Source organism: Rattus norvegicus, chromosome 12, assembly GCF_021556685.1.
Source record: "Rattus norvegicus strain SHRSP/BbbUtx chromosome 12, alternate assembly SHRSP_T2T, whole genome shotgun sequence".
Classification (NCBI taxonomy): Eukaryota; Metazoa; Chordata; class Mammalia; order Rodentia; family Muridae; genus Rattus; species Rattus norvegicus.
Genome location: NC_141545.1, coordinates 5,450,172 through 5,468,196, shown reverse-complemented (window position 1 = coordinate 5,468,196; position 18,025 = coordinate 5,450,172). Strand labels below are relative to the sequence as shown.

Sequence of the window (18,025 nt, the reverse complement as noted above, 5' to 3'; positions counted from 1 at the left end):
CAATTCAGTAGCCTTCTTCTACTCAAAGGATAAACAGGCTGAGAAAAAAATAAGGGAAATGACACCCTTCACAATATTCCCAAGTAATATAAAATATCTTGGTGTGACTTTAACCAAGCAAACGAAAGATCTGTATGACAAGAACTTCAAGTCTCTTAAGAGAAATTTGAGGAAGAACTGAGAAGATGGAAAGATCTTCCACGCTCATGGATTGGCAGGATTAATATAGTAAAGATGGCCATTTTGCCAAAAGCAATCTATAGATTCAATACAATCTCCATCAATATCCCTACTCAATTCTTTATAGAGATAAAAAGAGCAATTTGCAAAACCCAGGATAGCGAAAACTATACTCAATATTAAAAGAACTTCTGTGAGAATCACCATCCCTGACTTCAAGCAGTATTACCGAGGAATCGTCATAAAAACTGTATGGGATTGGTACAGAGACAGACAGATAGATCAGTGGAATAGAATTGAAGACCCAGAAATAAACCCACACACCTATAGTCACTTGATCTTTGACAAAGGAGCTAAAGCCATCCAATGGCAGAAAGATAACATTTTCAACAAATGGTGCTGGTACAATTGGAGGTCAGCATGTAGAAGAATGCAAATTGATCCATTCTTATTACCATTTACAAAGCTTAAGTCCAAGTGGATCAAGGCCCTCCACATCAAACCTGATACACTCACACTAAGAGAAGAAAAAATGGGGAAGTGTCTCGAACACATGGGCACTGGGCAAAATTTCCTGAACAAAACGCCAATGGCTCATGCTCTAATATCAAGAATTGACAAATGGGACCTCATAAAGCTGCAAAGCTTTTGTAAAGCAAAAGGCACTGTCAATAGGATGAAATGGCAACCAACAGATTGGGAAAAGATCTTTACAATTCCTACATCTGATACAGGGTTAATATCTAAAACATACAAAGAACTCAAGAAGTTAGAATCCAGAGAGTGAAATAACCCTATTAAAAATGGGGTACAGAGCTAAACAAATCATTCTCAGCTGAAGATTATCGAATGGCCAAAAAACAGCTAAAGAAATGTTCAACATCCTTAGTCATCAGGGAAATGCAAATCAAAACAACCCTGAAATTCTACCTCACACCATTCAGAAAAGCTAAAATAAAAAACTCAGTTGACAGCAGATGCTGAGGAGGAGGTGGAGAAAGAGGAAAACTCTTCCATTGTTGGTGGGATTGCAAACTGGTGCAACCACTTTGGAAATCAGTCTGGAGTTTCCTCAGAAAATTGGAGATTGCACTACCTGAGAACCCAGTATACCTCTCTTGGGCATATACCCAAAAGATGCTCCAACATACAACAAAGACTCATGCTCCAGTCTGTTCATATCAGCCTTATTTATAATAGCCAGAAGCTGGAATGAACCCATATGCCCTTCAACAGGGGAATGGATACCAAAAAGTGGTACATCTACACAGTGGAGTACTACTCAGCTATCAAAAACAATGAGGTCATGAAATTCATAGGCAAATGGAATGAACTAGAAAATATCATCCTGAGTGAGGTTACTCAATCACAGGAAAGCACACTTGGTATGCACTCATTGATAAGTGGATATTAGCCAAAAAGCTCGAATTACCCAAGATGCAATCCACAGACCACAGGAGGCTCAAGAAGAAGGATGACCAAAGTTCAGATGCTCCCACTCCTTCCTAAAAGGGGATATATATATATGTTTGTGTGTGTGTGTGTGTGTGTGTGTGTGTGTGTGTGTATGTGTGTGTGTATGTGTGTGTGTGTATGTGTATGTATATGTATATGTATATATATATGTATACTAGATAAGATTGATGAGATGATGATTATAAAATGCATCTTGAAAGGAACCGGATATAGATCTCTCCTGCGAGACACATCCAGAGCATGTCCAATACAGAAGTCAATGCTAGCAGCAAACCACTGATCTGAGAACAAGAGCCTTGGAGGGAATTAGACGAAATATTGAAAGAGTTGAAGGAGCATGCAACCCCATCAAAACAACAATGCCAACCAAACAGAGCTTCCAGGGCCTAAAACAGTTCCGAAATACTATACATGGAATAATCCAGGGCTCCACCTGCATATATAGCAGAGAACAGACTTGTTGGGGCAGCAGGGGAAGGGGATGCCCCTGGTCTTGCCAAGGTTGGACCACCAGTGCAGGGGAATATGGGGGGGGGAATAAAGTAGATGTTTAGGGGGAATACCTGTGTGGGGTAGGGGGATGGGAGGAAATGGGGGCTTATATACAGGAAATTGGGAAGGGGAATAATGTTTGAAATGGAAGTAAAGAAATATATCTCATAAAAATTTTTAAAAAATTAAAATTTAGGAACCAAGAAGATGCCAATGCCAGTTCTAGCTATAATGTTTAGGTCCTGAAATGGAGAAAGTGAGTTAATAAAAGTGAAGACACTGACCACCTTTTGATTTTCAGGCAAGTGGCCACAAATAACTTGAGCCTTCTATATTTATACAATGACAAATGTGCTTACCCAAGCAGTGATATCATTGCTTACATTATTAAAAAAAACATAATATCCACATTTCAAAAGCTCTATCTTTACACAAAGCCCCCGATAGTTCCCCCTCCTCCTTCTCCCATTCCTTGGATCAATCACCACCTAAACTTATTTTGCATTAAAAAGCACAATTTCAGCAAGACAAAAGAGATGTCTGGCGAGGCATGTCCTGTAAACAGGAAGACATAACCCGTCTGGTAGCAAACATGGTTACATAGTTATGCATGGTGAGAGGCTGAATTAAACATTTGTTGATAAACTATCTCTAGTTATTATCTCCCATCATAATTCCCTTTTAATTGCAGACAGACAAGTTCATTTTACAAAGCAGATCTTCTAGACATCTTTCTAATATATAGATCTTTGTGAGATGTAATCATTCTAAGAGCCATTTTCAAGTCTCTATCAATCCAACATAATCACTACATTTCCCATGTCTCCATTGATCAGATATAGCTTCTTAAATATAGTTATGTAAGCAGGACCTACCTCTCTCCACAACTGACACAGACTTGCTCAGTGTGACTGGGTAATTCTCTAAAGATATGATTATAAGTCTCAAATTCCCAGGATTTTTGGTAACATCTGGAGGATTGATAGATACAAAAAGAGGTGAAGAACATTTTATCCCTTGAAAGAGTTTTGAGAAAGATGTAGAATCATCCACAGTGACGTAGCCTGTGTGACTCCAGATGGCCTTGTCCATGACTGATGAAGTGATACAATTTTGATAATGACTATATGCAGTACAATGAAGGAAAGGAGAGCCTGTAGGGCATGCAAACTTGGTACTAAATATAAAGGCCACCAAATTTCCCTTGTCAACTAAGAAGTGGTTTAAATGGACTTGCCACATTAGAATCCTGTCACTGAATCACTCATATGCTATTCCTTGCAGCAGCTACATGGCCACTGCCAGAAAGAGGTAGCACCTCTGCTAAATTATTTCTGATACATGCATGAGGATCTGAGTGCAGTCTCCAGAGAACATGTAAAAAGTCATGGGACTGTGTTCCAAGCTAATCATCCTGGTGCCTGTGAAATGGAGAAGAAAGAAACCCTGTTGCTTGACAGAGCCCCAGTCTAGCTAAATTGGTAATTCCATGGTCAGCTTGAGACCATGTCACAAAATCAATACAGTAGAGAGTGACTGAGAATGATACCCAGTATTGACCTTTGACCTCCTTATTCCCACCTGTGGACATGCACCTGCAGACACATGTATCCCCACACAAACATGTACACACAAATTTCTGCGACCTTATAAGCAGACTCAAGCCTCTTTAGAAAGTTTCATGTCAATTTTTACCCCGCAACATCTCTCATACAGCACACTGTTCCTTATTGTTTGCACTTTATCTCTTCTTAGTTTTAGATATAGTATGCCCATTGTCTATCATAATGAACTTCATCTTTAAAAATAACCTCAGAATCATTATATTCATTCAGCCTCCTTGTCTTTAGGCAACAGAAATCATTTTTTTAACTTATTTTTACAGGAGACTGGAGAGATGACGGAGAAGTTAAGAACATGTACTACTTTTGAAGAAGACCCATGTTAGATTCAAAGAACTAGATGACTCATAATCACTGGTAATTTCAGTTTCAGGGACCCAATACCCTTCCTTTTCTAGCCTCCACAGGCAACCCTATGCATGCAAATACTCACACATAATTTAATAAAGACACACACCCCCCACACACACACACACACGTTTACAATTTAAATTATTTTCTGGCCTTATTTTTTTTTTTTACTAGGACGAAGAGGGTAAAATTATTCAATCTTCTTCAAATTTCTGAAGGGGAACAACATTTTGTCTTCTCAATAGGAGACAAACCCCTCCAGATTTAGAGGAATCTAAATCCAAGTTGACACAAGTGTCCATCATATACATTAATGTTCCTTTCGAATTGTCTTTTACTTTTCCATAATGGGTATTTCTTACAATTGTGTTGCTGTAGATTTGGTTTTACCACAGGCTTCTTTGATGCTCTGAGCTGTTTTGATTTTAATTTCTGCTCCCCTCTCAATTAGCTTCTCAGCCTACGTTGTTATTCTATCTTATCATTCATTTTATAACATCCATGCTCCATAAATTTGAAGAAGATAACAACAATTTCTGCTTAAAGTGTACTTCTTTTCCTTATAGTCACTGTATTGAAAAACATAGACTTTTGCCTTTAATTGTTGTTTTGTTTCTTTGCCACGAGCTTTTTCCTTGAGTATAATAATATTGTTTTATTCTTTTAAATGTATCCTTTCCAAGTAAGACAATAGAAAACTTGTGGGGGTGCTTTGTAAATGAATATGAGGATGATCCCTCTTGTCTACATTTTGATGTCTTATAAATTTGAAAAATGAGTGCTGATTCCCAACTAAATCCTGCACAGGCAACCACTGTGGAGAGTCCAGTGGAAGTACTCCATGACTCCTGATGGATGTCAGATCCCCTTGGACTCATACACTTGACATTTTAAACTAATATATTACCCTAAACTCAGGTTGTTGGGGGTATTTTCTTTCATCCTCTACCTCATATCTCAGAAAGAATGAAGAATATTATATTGGAACAAGGTCACTTGATTCTATTTCACGATGTGACTAAGAAACCTGGAATCTCCTAGTGGTATTCCTGATTTGGGTATAAAGGAGAACATTTTGTTTTATTTCTCTAGTTACATATAGTACATTTCAGTGTAGATGCCTATTCCTCCACCATGGAAGGAAAGGTCCCTATAAATCTAAGTGATACAAATGCAAGTGCTATTGTCTGGTCACCCTGGTTACACAATTCCACTGTGGAAAAGTCTCTGGAATCTACATGCCCCATATTTAAGTTTTTTGATTCACCAATATGAGTAATACATGTTCATGAGTCTGAGCTTATAGTATCCAAGACTTGTTTAGCTTATCTCTGCAAGACCAAGTTGCCTTCATATGAACTATATATGTATTCTTTTTTTTAATTCTCAATATTATGTTCTGTTGCTCTGTAATACTAGGCAGAAATTCCATGTATGTAATTTTTTTTCTTGCTCCAGAAATGGGAGAAACAGAACACACATATGTATAGAGATACTTTCTCTAAGTCTGGGTATGTATCAGCTTTACAGAATTCTTACCATATCTCATGTCAATTATTTCCTTACTTTAATTTATGCATATATTTTAAGTCCTATATTTATAGAATTCTAATTTTCTGATTCTTTTAGTTGAGTATTTGCTTGTTTCTGCATGTGATTGTACACATGTGGATGACAGAGTAAAATTTATGGCATCCATTTCCTCCTTCCATTGTGTATGTCCCAAGGACCAAACCAAGGTTAACAGCCTTGGCAACAAATATCTTTACCTACTGAGCTATTTAACTCTTCCTAGTATATTTCATAATTTATCGTTGCAAGCCCAATTGCTACCCCATGCCAAAAAAGGAATGTTTTCTTGGTGGTGTGTGCTATAATCTAAAGCATTTCTTTAGATTAAGTCATTGTCCTCTTTAATACCCTATTATGACACATATAATATCTGTTGGCATGCAGAAACACATATACATATATAATTTCACTGACATACACTGTCGGTGCCCCATGCCTGCACTGAGACGGTACCGAGAATCGGGCGAAAGCCTGCGGAATTAAAGAAACACACACACACACACACAGGTTATTATTAGCCATTCTTTTGTAAAATTTTTAATATCACTTCAATACACAAGCTTAGAGATATACACCCACAAACTCTCACCTACAAACTATATAGGAAGGTTTTTTATCAATGTGATATAAAACTAGAGATAACTTGGAAGAGGAAGAAGACATCTTTTTTTTTCTTTTTCTTTTTTCTTTTTTTTCGGAACCCAGGGCCTTGCGCTTGCTAGGCAAGCACTCTACCACTGAGCTAAATCCCCAACCCCGGAAGAAGAAATCTTAACTAAGAAAAAAATTCTTCATAAGATTGTCCTATGAAAAAGCCTCTGGGCACTTTCTTGATCAATAATTTTGTTGGAGGGCCCAGCTCCCTGTAGGTTGTCCCACTGCTGGGTTTATTGTTCTAGCTTTTATAAAAACACAGGCTGAGCAAGCCATAAATATAGACCAATAAACAATCTTCTTCCCATGTCTCTCTAACATTTCCTGCCTGCTTAATCACTGGGATATCTTCCCACCCTACCTGATGCAACTAGGATTTGTTTTAGTGATTTTGTGTTTTGGACTGATGACTCCTAATGGGATCATAAAATAAGACTTAAGTTGAATCTTTCAACGTTCTAGAAAATGTGTAGAATAATTTTATTCTAATACCCCATCTTTGAGACACAGGACATCATATATGAAAGGTCAGAAAGTTTCTGCCATAAATATAGGCATCCTGAAAGGTTAATTCTTTACAGCCAATAGGTCCAGGTAAGAACTAGGTAGATAAATATTAGAAAATGATTGTACATTGTAAGGTTAGTTCATATAAGGAAGTAGCCATGTTTGAAAGTGTCATATAATTGAGGGCCAGGTAAAGTAGTAATTCAAAGAAAAAAGTGACAGAATGTATCACAGATAAAATATGCCCAAGTCACATGAGAACAGCGTAGGAATAAGAGAATAAACAAGAGTAGAGAAAGAGAGACAAAAATAGATAATAGAAAGACAGAGAGAAGTAGAGCAAGAAAGAGAAGTTGTCGTGTGTGGTATGTGTTTACGGAAGCTTTCTGGACATGATTTTACAGATTCAGGTTCTGAGAGAACAAACTTTTCACTGGGGAAAACAGAAAAAGCTGGGGAATTAGAAGGATCCAGAAGATTGTAACACATTGTCCAAGTTAATGTGAGTCCAAGTAGAACAACTCATGAAGATGCCAAGAGAAACCATATTGAATCAGGCAGCTTGGAAGGTTGGATTACATGTAGGCTAGAAGCTCCTAGTATTAGGTCTATAAATAGTAGAACAGAGGGAAAAAATACTCTGGCCTAAACCTAAAGGACGTATTTGCATAGCTTGGGTAAGACTCTTATCTCATCACTTTATCTAAGAAAAGAAAAGTGACATTCACTTAGAAAGACATACAGACAGCCACACAGACAGACAGACAGACACACAAATACACAGAGACACACAAACACACAAACATAGAAACATAGAGCAGTGTGGGGAGGGAGGGAAGAAGAGAGGGAGGGAAGAAGGGAGAGAGAATGCTCGCAGTCAAGCATTGAACTGAGAACAAGGTTCCAAAAAGAGAAGTTAGAGAAAGAACTGAAGTAGTTGAAGGGGTTTGTCACCCCATAAGAGGAACAATATCAACCAACCAAACCCCTGCCCTCGATCTTCCATGGACTAAACAACCATCCCAAGAATACACAAGGATGAGCCTATGGCTCCATCTGCATATGAAGCAGAGGATTTCCTTTTCAGGCACCAATGGGAGCAAATACCCTTGGTCCTGTCATGGCTTGATGCCCCAGTGTAGGGAACTGTCAGAATGGGCAGGTTGGAAGGTGTGAGTGGGTGAGTGAGGAACTGCCCTCATAGAACAGGAGGCATGAGGGCAAATAATAGCTGGTTTCTAGAGGGCAAATCAGGAAAGGGGATAATATTTAAAATGTGAATTAAAAAAATCCCCTCCCCCAATGAAAGAAAAAGAAAGAGAAATAGAGAAAGAAAAAGAAAAACAAATGGGGGTACATAACTAAACAGAAGCAGGCTGGCGATGTGGTGGCGTTATTCCCATGATAGTCAAGCAGCTTCCAGGAAACCAAAGTCTTAGGGTTCCAGGGGAGTATGGTTGCAAAGCTGAAACTTAAGGGAATTGATGGAAGGGCACCACCAGGAGTGGAGCCTGCAGCTTAATTTGACTCAAGACGGGAAACCTCACCCAGCCCGGACACAGACAGGATTGACTGATAGCTCTTTCTCGATTCCCTGGGTGGTGGTGCATGGCCATTCTTAGTTGGTGGAGCGATATATTTGGTTAATTCCGATAACGAACGAGACGCTGGCATGCTAACTAGTTACGGTACCCCCGAGCACTCTGTGTCCCCCAACTCCTTAGAGGGACAAGTGGCGTTCAGCCACCCAAGATGGAGCAATAACAGGTCTGTGATGCCCTTAGATGTCCGGGGCTGCACGCGTGCCACACTGACTGGCACAGCGTGTGCCTACCCTACGCCGGCAGGCGTGAGTAACCCATTGAACCTCATTTGTGATGGAGATCAGGGATTGCAATTATTCCCCATGAACAAGGAATTCCCAGTAAGTGCGGGTCATAAGCTTGCGTTGGTTAAGTCCCTGCCCTTTGAACACACCTCCCTTCGCTACTGCTGATTGGATGGTTTAGTGAGCCACGGCCATGGCGGAGCGCTGAGAAGACGGTCGAACTTGACTATCTAGAGGAAGTAAAAGTCGTAACGAGGTTTCCGTGAACCAGCGGAAGGATCATTAACGGAGAAGGCCGAGGGAGTGTCCGGTCCTTTCTCGGGCTTGTGTGAGTCCCTCCTCTCACCAGGAGGCGCGTCCCCGGGTCCCAGTCGCCTTCTTGGTGCGCGCTGCGGCCGGTCGGCCGAGTGAGCGTTTCGGGAAAGGCAGGGGATGTTATGGAGCAGTGCGGTGGGGGGTCGGGTCTGGTCAGTCCAGGGACCTCCTCTGTTCTCTCTCTCTCCCTCCCCCCTCTGCTTCCGTCCTCACCTCCGTGCGCCTGCCTCCACCTCCGCCTCCGCCACTGCTGCCTCCACTGTAGCCGCCTGCTTCTCCCTTGCCCGCCAGCCAGCCACGGCCCTCGGAGGACTGAGGTCATTCTGCCTCTCTCTGAACCGGCTCCGTAATCTCATCTCGTGTGCACCGGGGGCGGTACATAATCTCTTCCCGGTCGGAGGCCGGGACGCGCTCGCAGTCCTCATGCCACCTGCTGCCCCTCCGCCACAGCTCTCCCGCTCTGACGGTGCTGGGGTGGCTCTGTCGCGTGCGGAGGGTGCCTGTGCCGCGGGTGGGCTCACGCACCCACACCGCCTTCTGGGCCTCGCGTGCCCGCCCCGCTCTTGTCCGGTACCTACCTGACCTGTTCCAGCATGGAGGTTTAAAACCCGGGGGGGGGGGGTCGCCCTACAGTCCGTAGGTCGTCCGTGGGAGGGCTTCCTGGTTCCTCCCCCCACCTGGTGCTCCCTCAGACTCAGCGGGCCCCCTCCAGCTGCCGGCGCTTCCAGAGGCGGCGGTCGGGGGTCCGTGTCGCGAGCCCCCTCTGGGCACCCGTGCGGTCCCAGCCAGAGCGCCCGACTTGCCCGCCCATTGGCCGGCCGCCGCCGTGTGCTGGTTTGGCGGCGTCCCATGTCCCATGTGTCCTGCCTTTCTGTTGCCGACCCTGTCTTTTTTTTTCATTTCACATGTATCCTTTAGTTTCCCGCTGGCTGGCCTGAGGTGGAGCCGCCTCGCCTTGTCCCCTCTCTTCCCATGCAGCAGGGGTGGACGGGTGAGCTGGTGCCATTGTTAGCACCCATACGAGTTCGCTCACACCCCAGATACCGATACGACTCTTAGCGGTGGATCACTTGGCTCGTGTGTCGATGAAGAACGAAGCTAGCTGCGAGAATTAATGTGAATTGCAGGACACATTGATCATGGAAACTTCGAACGCACTTGCGGCCCCGAGTTCCTCCTGGGGCTACACCTTTCTGGGAGTTGCTTGAGGATCTATTGCCGCCCCCACTGCGGTTTCGCTGCCTCAGGGGGCGCGCGTTGCGCGGCTGGGACTCTGCTCGCAGGGCCTCTCCCCTCGGCCCTCCGTCTCCCGAAGTTCAGATGTGGGCGGCGTCCGGCGGTCCTCCACGCCCGGTGGGTCTGCGAGCGCCTTGTCATCCATGTCCTCCAGCGCCGCTCGCCGGCCACCCTCCTCGTGGCTCCTTCCTGCTCGCTCAGTCGCTCCCGCTCCCGCTCATGGGGGGCCCAAGTCCTTCTGATCCAGGCCCAGCCCGTGGAGGGTGTGAGGCCGGTAGCAGCCCCCCAGCGCGCCGGGCCCAGGTATTCCCGGAGTCAGGTTACTTGGGAATGCAGCCCGAAGCGGGTGGTAAACTCCATCTAAGGCTAAATACCAGGAGACTAATAGCCAACAAGTACAGTAAGGAAAAGTTGAAAAGAACTTAGAAGAGAGAGTTAAAGAGGGTGTGAAACCATTAAGAGGTAAACGGGTGGGGTCAGCGCAGTCCACTGGGAGGATTCAACCCGGCAGCACGTGTTCGGCCGTGCCGGTGATCCCAGCGGATCTTTCCAGCTCCCCGTTCCTACCGACCCCTCCACCTGCGCGTTTTTTCTCCCCCCTCCACGCGTCCCGCTGTCGCCGTCCCCGCTCCTCCTAACAAGGGGGTCGGCGCGCGTTCAGGCGGAGGGCGAGGGGTGGGGGGGCGCGCGGGTTGGGCCGGGATTGGGGTTGGTGGGTGACCGCCCCAACCCTCCACCCCCCCACCCCACCCCACCCCCGGGTCAGCTACTGCCCTCAGCCGGGCGCACTTCCACCGTGCCGGTGCGCAGAAACCAGCTATGGGACCGCTGGGAAGGCCCTGCGGGGAAGTTGCCTGGGGCAGCGGTGCGGCATCACCCATGGGCCCTGGAACACCCCATCCCGAGTGTTACAGCACATCCTCTCCATACAGAAGACACTGACAGACAGACAGACAGACACACACACACACACACACACACACACACACACAAATACATATTTAAATATTTAAAATGATGTTTAAAAAAAAACCGTCTTCCTGTTTAACAGAGGTTTAAAGGTAAGTTGGCTGACAGAACGTTTTTGTGGTTTTTTATTCTCTTTTTTACCAAATAGGAGGTAGATTTGTTGGCCCTTCTATTAAAAGCCAAAGTATTAAGTGGCCAGCCGATGTTTCAACTTTTCCCATTCTGTTCCTTTCACGAAAACCAGGGAGTGTTGTTTCTTTGGCTCTTCCTTTTTGAAACAAAATGAAAGGAGCTCTACCAGTTGGCCTAGTTTCCCTGTTCATTTTTCGTCTTCCACGGTATGCTCGATGAAATAAAGTAAATAAATGAAGTTTCTAGTTATTTATTTGTTTGGGAGACCTGAACTCTCCCTCGAGATATTTCCATCTCCCTCCCCGCCCCCCACACACACAAGTCCTCCTCCCTGTATGTGGGGGAAGCAGGATGGGTGAACTGGAGCTAGCTGAGAGGGGGTGGGGTGGGGTGGGGCTGGAGAATATGCATGTCCCTGAAGGTCTGTCCAGGAAATACTGCTGCTGCCCTAGCATGCTTTGCTTCATTGCTGAGTCAGGGGGTGCCTCTTTAGGGGGGGCAAGTTTTCTGCCTCAAATCAGTGAGTGATGATTTCAGTGTGAATGTCTGATCCCTCGATGTCCTTTCAGTGCTCTGGCTCATGGCAAATGACTGAAGAAAACCTTAGTTAGACTCATACCCAGCTGTTTGGAAAGGGTAATGGAGTTGATAGCACACCCTCAGGTGTGCTCACTCTCAACACCCAGCCTCGCCCTGCCAACTCTGGATTTCTAAGTAAGCCTGAATCTGCACCATATTTACAGGATTTGGCATTTCTGATTCATGTTTAATGTTTAATTAAATAAAGCTTGTGAAGGGCTGGAGAGATGGCTACGAGGTTAAGAGCACTCACTGCTCTGCTCTTCCAGAGGTCCCGAGTTCCATTCCACAGAAACCACATGGTGGCTCACAACCTTCTGCAAAGGGATATCCCATGTACTCTACTGCCTTGTGTATATGAAAAGGGCTTTAGTGTACTCATATAAATGAAAATAAATAAATACACCTTTAAAAGAATGAAACAAAATGAAGCTTGCAAAGAAATTGAGCATCTTAAAATGCCAGGCACGTTTATCCGCTCCTTTTATTTTATTTCGTGTGTGGATCACATAACCACAGAGGTGGTTCCCCTTTTCTTAACCTTGATAGCCCAACTGGGACAGAAGTGCAAACTATCATCTACCTATCTGGGAGTGGAGTGTTTGGATACAGGGAGATGGAGCATTTGCAGTTAGTAAAGTTCTGCTGTTGGTTTTTATTTCTTTTCATTTTTGGATAGATATCGAGAGCCCCCCTTTTTTTTAAGTACAAATTTTGTTTTCTGTGCAACATTCTGATCATAGCTTCCCATAGCAAAGCTCTTTCCAGATCCTTTCTCCCTATCCACCACCCCGTTCTACCCAAGGCCTGCCCTTATATGTGGTTGATGCATACCCAGGTGAATCTCCATTGGAGAAAGCATGATATTCACATCTCCTATGACTGTCAATGGCAGATGACTTAAATGCCAGTGAGTTTGGACTTGACTCCATTTTCCCCTTGGAGAACTGGGTTTGGATCTGTTGAACGAAGGCAGGCCCTCGGTTTTGAACCAAACAAACAAACACACCAAAAAATATTTAAAGCAGGCAACAACTGCCTCCACGCCAAGAGACTGTTGACTCCTCTTTGGAGCTAGTACGATGTGAAACTTGCAGAATCCACACAGCACAAAGGGAACACTTTAACAAATTATGAAGGAGAGAGAGAGAGAGAGAGAGAGAGAGAGAGAGAGAGAGAGAGAGAGAGAGCTGTTTATCTCCCTCCTCTAGTTTTTCAGACTAGAGATTTCATCTTCCACTGCTCTGGTGCTGGTGGTTTTACTGCTGGTTTGGGGGGATTGGGATAGGGATAGGAAGAAAAAAGGCTTGAGTGCTGATTTTAAAGCTCTCTCTCTCTCTCTCTCTCTCTCTCTAAAGCTCTCTCTCTAAAGCTCTCTCTCTCTCCCTCTCCTCCCTCTCTCTCTCTCTCTGTACACACACACACACACACACACACACACACACACACACACACACACACACTTCCTAGGATGAAAGAAAAAAATGAAAAGGAAGGCACCCATAGTGATGCATGACTTTGATCTCACTTTGGTCTCAGCACTGGAGAGGAAGATAGGAAGACCTATCTAGATGCAATGTGAAGAAGGCCTATGTCAGATGAGTTAATGGCTAGGGAACTGCTACCTGGCTAGTCTGCCATTTTCTTGCAGTTGCTAATATTATAAGGACACTTTCTCATTGGTTGTTTCTGCTGTTACTGCCAGAATTCATTACATATTCTGTTAGGTTCTTCTGTGTGATAACACACTCAGAAACCAAACACTGTAGAAGTAAGTCTAACTGCTTTCTTTGTTGTCTAGTTACCCGCAATAGTCTTGGACCTGAACTGAACACCCAGCAGCATTTCCCGCACCCACCCATGTGTAAGCTTTTATAAGCTGGACCACCAACACTAGAGGGACCGTGCAGACAGAGACTATTTGGAACCAGACTTCTATTTTGAGTTTTTGTTTTCTTGTTTTTTTCTCCTGTCCTGTCCTGTCCTGTCCTGTATGTTTGTCTCTCTGTCTGTAAATCCACACATATAGTTCTTTCCACGTCTTATATTTCAATACAAATAATGCTTGTTGTGATCCTCATTTCATTCAAGGGTACTACTCTCTAGATCAGAGAAGCCCCCTTACAATTCTCCACAGGTAGTGATGACCGGAGTGTTCAGTGCGACTAAGCAGGAATTATATGGTTGCCGCCATTATACTTGATCTTACCGAAGGTAGGGTTGTGGGGCATGGTTGTCACGATGGTGACCAATAGACAGTGATTGAAGAGATGGAACAATTACCTACAATTCTCCCTCTCTGTCAACTGTTTCTCTGTCACTCTCTGTCTCTCTTCCCTCCTTCCCTCCCCCCTCTCTCCGACCTGAATGAACATTGGAACTAAAGTAAATGTACATGTGAAAAGAAGCCAGGTGTGGTGCTGCAGGTCTTTAATTGCATCACTTGAGAGGTGGAGGTGGGTAGAACTCTGTGAGCAGGCTGCAGACCTGATCCAGGTACTGATTTCCAGGGTTTTTGTGCAAATACCCCTTACTCAACTAAAGAAATGAAGAGGAAAATAAAGAAACAGATAAACCAAACAAACTAAGAAAAAGGAAAGGCAGTAATGGGGTGGCCTGGCATACAGAGGAGGGGCAAACATTTATCTGTCATTGCCTCCTCGTTTGAACACACAAGGGGGAGGGAGGGAGGGAGGGAGGGAGGGAGAGAGAGAGAGAGAGAGGGAGAGAGAGAGAGAGAGAGAGAGAGAGGGAGAGAGATAGAGAGAGAGAGAGACATCTGTTAATCTTTTTGTCTCCCTCCCCTAGTTTTTCAGACAGGGTTTCTCTATGAATTCCTCTGTAGACTGGTGGCTCAGAGGGCAAAGCTGCTGGCTGTTAAAGGTCTAGGTAAAATAATGTGATGGCCTAAGGGAATTGTTAAGGCCTAGATGCCGTGTGAAGGAGGCCTACATCAGATTGGTTACGATAACTCTGACCTGACTAGCCTGCCCTTTTTTACAGTTACTATTATTGCAAGGACGCCTTCTCATAGGTTGTTTCTGCTGTCACTGCCAGAGTTCATTACATATTCTCTTAGGTTCTGTATGACACAGACTCAGAAACCAAACATTGTAGAAGCCAGTGTGTCCTTGAGTGCGTGTCTACAGTGCGAGTGTGCGTGCATGCGTGCATGCCCAGGGCCATTCTAGAGCCCACCCCAGAATTGTGTTTCAGAGATCTTTACTTATTTATTTTTCCTGCTTTGGCTTGTGTAGGCACTAAGTCACCACACTTCCCAAAAAACAAAATGAAACAAAACAAAACAAAATCCACCAACAAATGGACCAAACCGAAACCCCAAGCCAAACAAACAAATATTCCTGCCTACCTGTCTGTCTATCAGGGCTACAACAGAGAAGTGGAATCTTGAATAAACAAACCTAGAATACCTAAGTCTGCCTGTTTCCCCTCTTCCCGCCCTCCAGTGCCCCCAGCCCATCCCCTAGAGCTGTGAAAGCTGAAGTGGAATACAATCTATCATGTATAACTCACTCTGCTTTCAGGATTGAGGCACATGTTCTCTCAGCTGCTGGGAATTCGATCCAAGGGCCTTTAACTCTCCTGAGCTAATGTCCTCTGACCAGGATCCTAGTCCTTAGCCAATGGCGAATTTAAGACTGGGCCTCCTGCTTGTTCCAATTCAGGCTAAGAGTTCAGGGTCAGGCCACTCTCCTGAGCCCCACACAGGGCTGCCTGCATACTCTTGTGACTGCAATAGAGGCAGAGTGATCTCTGCCCAATCCTCTTCTCTCCTCTTTGTCACAGCCATGGTTCCCAAGAGCACTTGTCAAATACATCTATCTCTATCTCAAAGTTAAGTTCCCAGAGAATCAATCCCCATAACTGACCATAAATGAGGATTCATTCTGTGTATGTATATATTGTTGCAGTTTGTTGCAGTTTCCTCTCCAACACGAATTGGCCAGTACAATGAAAGTGCAACTCAATTAATATGAAAACAATCTAGCGTCTAGATTGGGCAGATCCACCCTACACTGTCCTATTCCTAGCTCCCAAATCCCTCATCCCTTGCACCTTTTATTTGCCAGGTCTCCAGCTTCTCCTTCTCCCAGGACAACTCTCTCCTCACTTCTTTCCTTTCTCCTCCCCTGACTCCTCCCCCTCCTGACTCCTCCCCTCTCCTGACTCCTCCCCTCTCGCTCCCGACTCCTCCCTCTGCCCAAATCTCAAGTTCTTGCCTTTATTTTACAAATTCAGAGAGAACTCCAACGCAAACCACAACATTTCTCCCTTTCTGTCCAGTTAAAAAACCTTTCCCCTATACATATGTGAACTAAGTATTATTACCATTCTGCAATTTATAAAACCAACAATACACTCATCATCCAGTCCATCAATTTTGTTCATCAACCATGTCATCTATACTAAAAACTATACCTGACTATATCCTGGTTCTAGATCCTATGCCACCTGAAAACAACCCTAACAGATTTATCATCTTTCCCAATACTAAACCGCTTGGGTTGTCTATGAGACTACCAGTCTCCAACCACATCAGAAATCCAAGAATGATTAATATTACCTGAAAATATGGGAAGCACAAAACATGGCTTCCAAGCTTAGCCAATTTATAGAGACTACTGATCACCTGGACAGTCCCCCTATTCCTTAATATGTCAGAGCTTCAGTCTTCAGCCTTCTGGCCAAGGATCATCTGACAGACCTTTGTAATGCAGATTTTGAAGGGCTGATCACCCTGCCTTGGCAGAGATTATCAGTCGAGTATTCTGCATAATTTGTCCTATTCTGGACAGTGTTTTGTCTGTATATGAATTGAAGCAATTTGCTCAGTGGCTGTGTCACCACGATTTGAGCAACTCCATTGATGCTCAATTTCTTCTTCGAGTCTAAGGGGTCCTGTCAGGGGCAGACAGGTCTCTAGTCAAATGATCTAGATGAAGAAATGTCCATAAATGGGTTATTCTGTGGACTTCTGACGCCCTTGAAGATTTCCTATCTACATAGGCGTTTCTGAACTGTTAAGCATAGACTACAGTTGGCCCTCTCTAATCGAAGTATTTCCAAAACCCATCTAAACTGACCAGAACCATGACTTTGCTATCTGGTCTTTAGTTGGTACTGGTTAATCAACTAAAAATAATGTATAATAGCAGTTATAGGACTGGGTCTAAGACTTGTATTCTTAGATGCATAGTGGAGGCACAATGCTTATGTTAAAGTAGCAATATTAATCTCAATTATAAACCAATAAGAAAGTATACCAATGAAAACCTTGCATTTGTGTAAAATGCATTCTATACCAATGAAAAGATTGCAGCTTCAACTTTGTATCAATTACAAACATTTCTATCAATGTAAGATATAGCTGTAAAATTTTGTTTAAGAGTAAGTTTGCTAATCTATCCCTGTTTGTCTATTTCTCTAACTTCTATGTATTACTATATCACCCCCCCTTTTTTTTAAACTAAGAAGGATAGAAAAGAGGAAAGGAAATGTAGCAATCCCTGAGTTTAAATTCTCTAGTTCCCCCTGCCCAAAGCTACATTTGTATAGTATCCCTTAAAAGAAAACATATCCACAGTTCTTAGAATAACCAGAACCATCCACCCCAACAGAAGGAACTGGGACGATGATCTTCCTCGTCTGCTTCCAGCTGAACTGGGGTGAAGAATTCCCTTCTGGGGCCCAAGGGGAATTAGGAAAAGTTGGCTTTGTTGAAGTAGAGCTAGCTGGGATTCGCCTGCCAGTCACTCTGTGCTGAGAAAGTTCATCGCTTAGCTGACATCTTGACTATGACAGTCTGAAGGGCTGGATAAGTAAGCTGGCCATTCTGGAAAAGTTCTGAAAGCAAGCCTTTAAATGAAGCAGCTTCAGTGTAATTGAGGGAGAATCAAACACGAAGTTGGACTGGAAGGTCCCGGAATCTCAGCATCCCAGAGTGTGGATCATTTCAGGGCTGTCTTTCTCTTCTTTCATCCTGCAGCACACAAAACTTTACAAGCATCATATAGTTCTGTAAGCACATTCACATGGAGTAAGCAGGGTGCACAGCTTAGTTAATAAAGATCAACAAAGAAAGGTGACTGCC

General features: G+C 44.0%; 1 non-coding gene and 2 pseudogenes across 2 annotated transcripts in view; 2 read left to right on the top strand and 1 right to left on the bottom strand.

Moving 5' to 3' along the window:
* Positions 1-18,025, bottom strand: part of LOC148001994 (uncharacterized) — a 741,081-nt pseudogene that overhangs the window by 228,455 nt on the left and 494,601 nt on the right. The gene's annotated exons all lie outside the window — the stretch shown is intronic.
* LOC148002000 (18S ribosomal RNA) lies at positions 8,083-8,967 on the top strand (annotated as a pseudogene; the record flags this gene model as incomplete).
* LOC134481422 (5.8S ribosomal RNA) lies at positions 10,048-10,200 on the top strand. The gene has a single exon (XR_015635023.1). It is a non-coding gene; the product is annotated as a 5.8S ribosomal RNA (ribosomal RNA).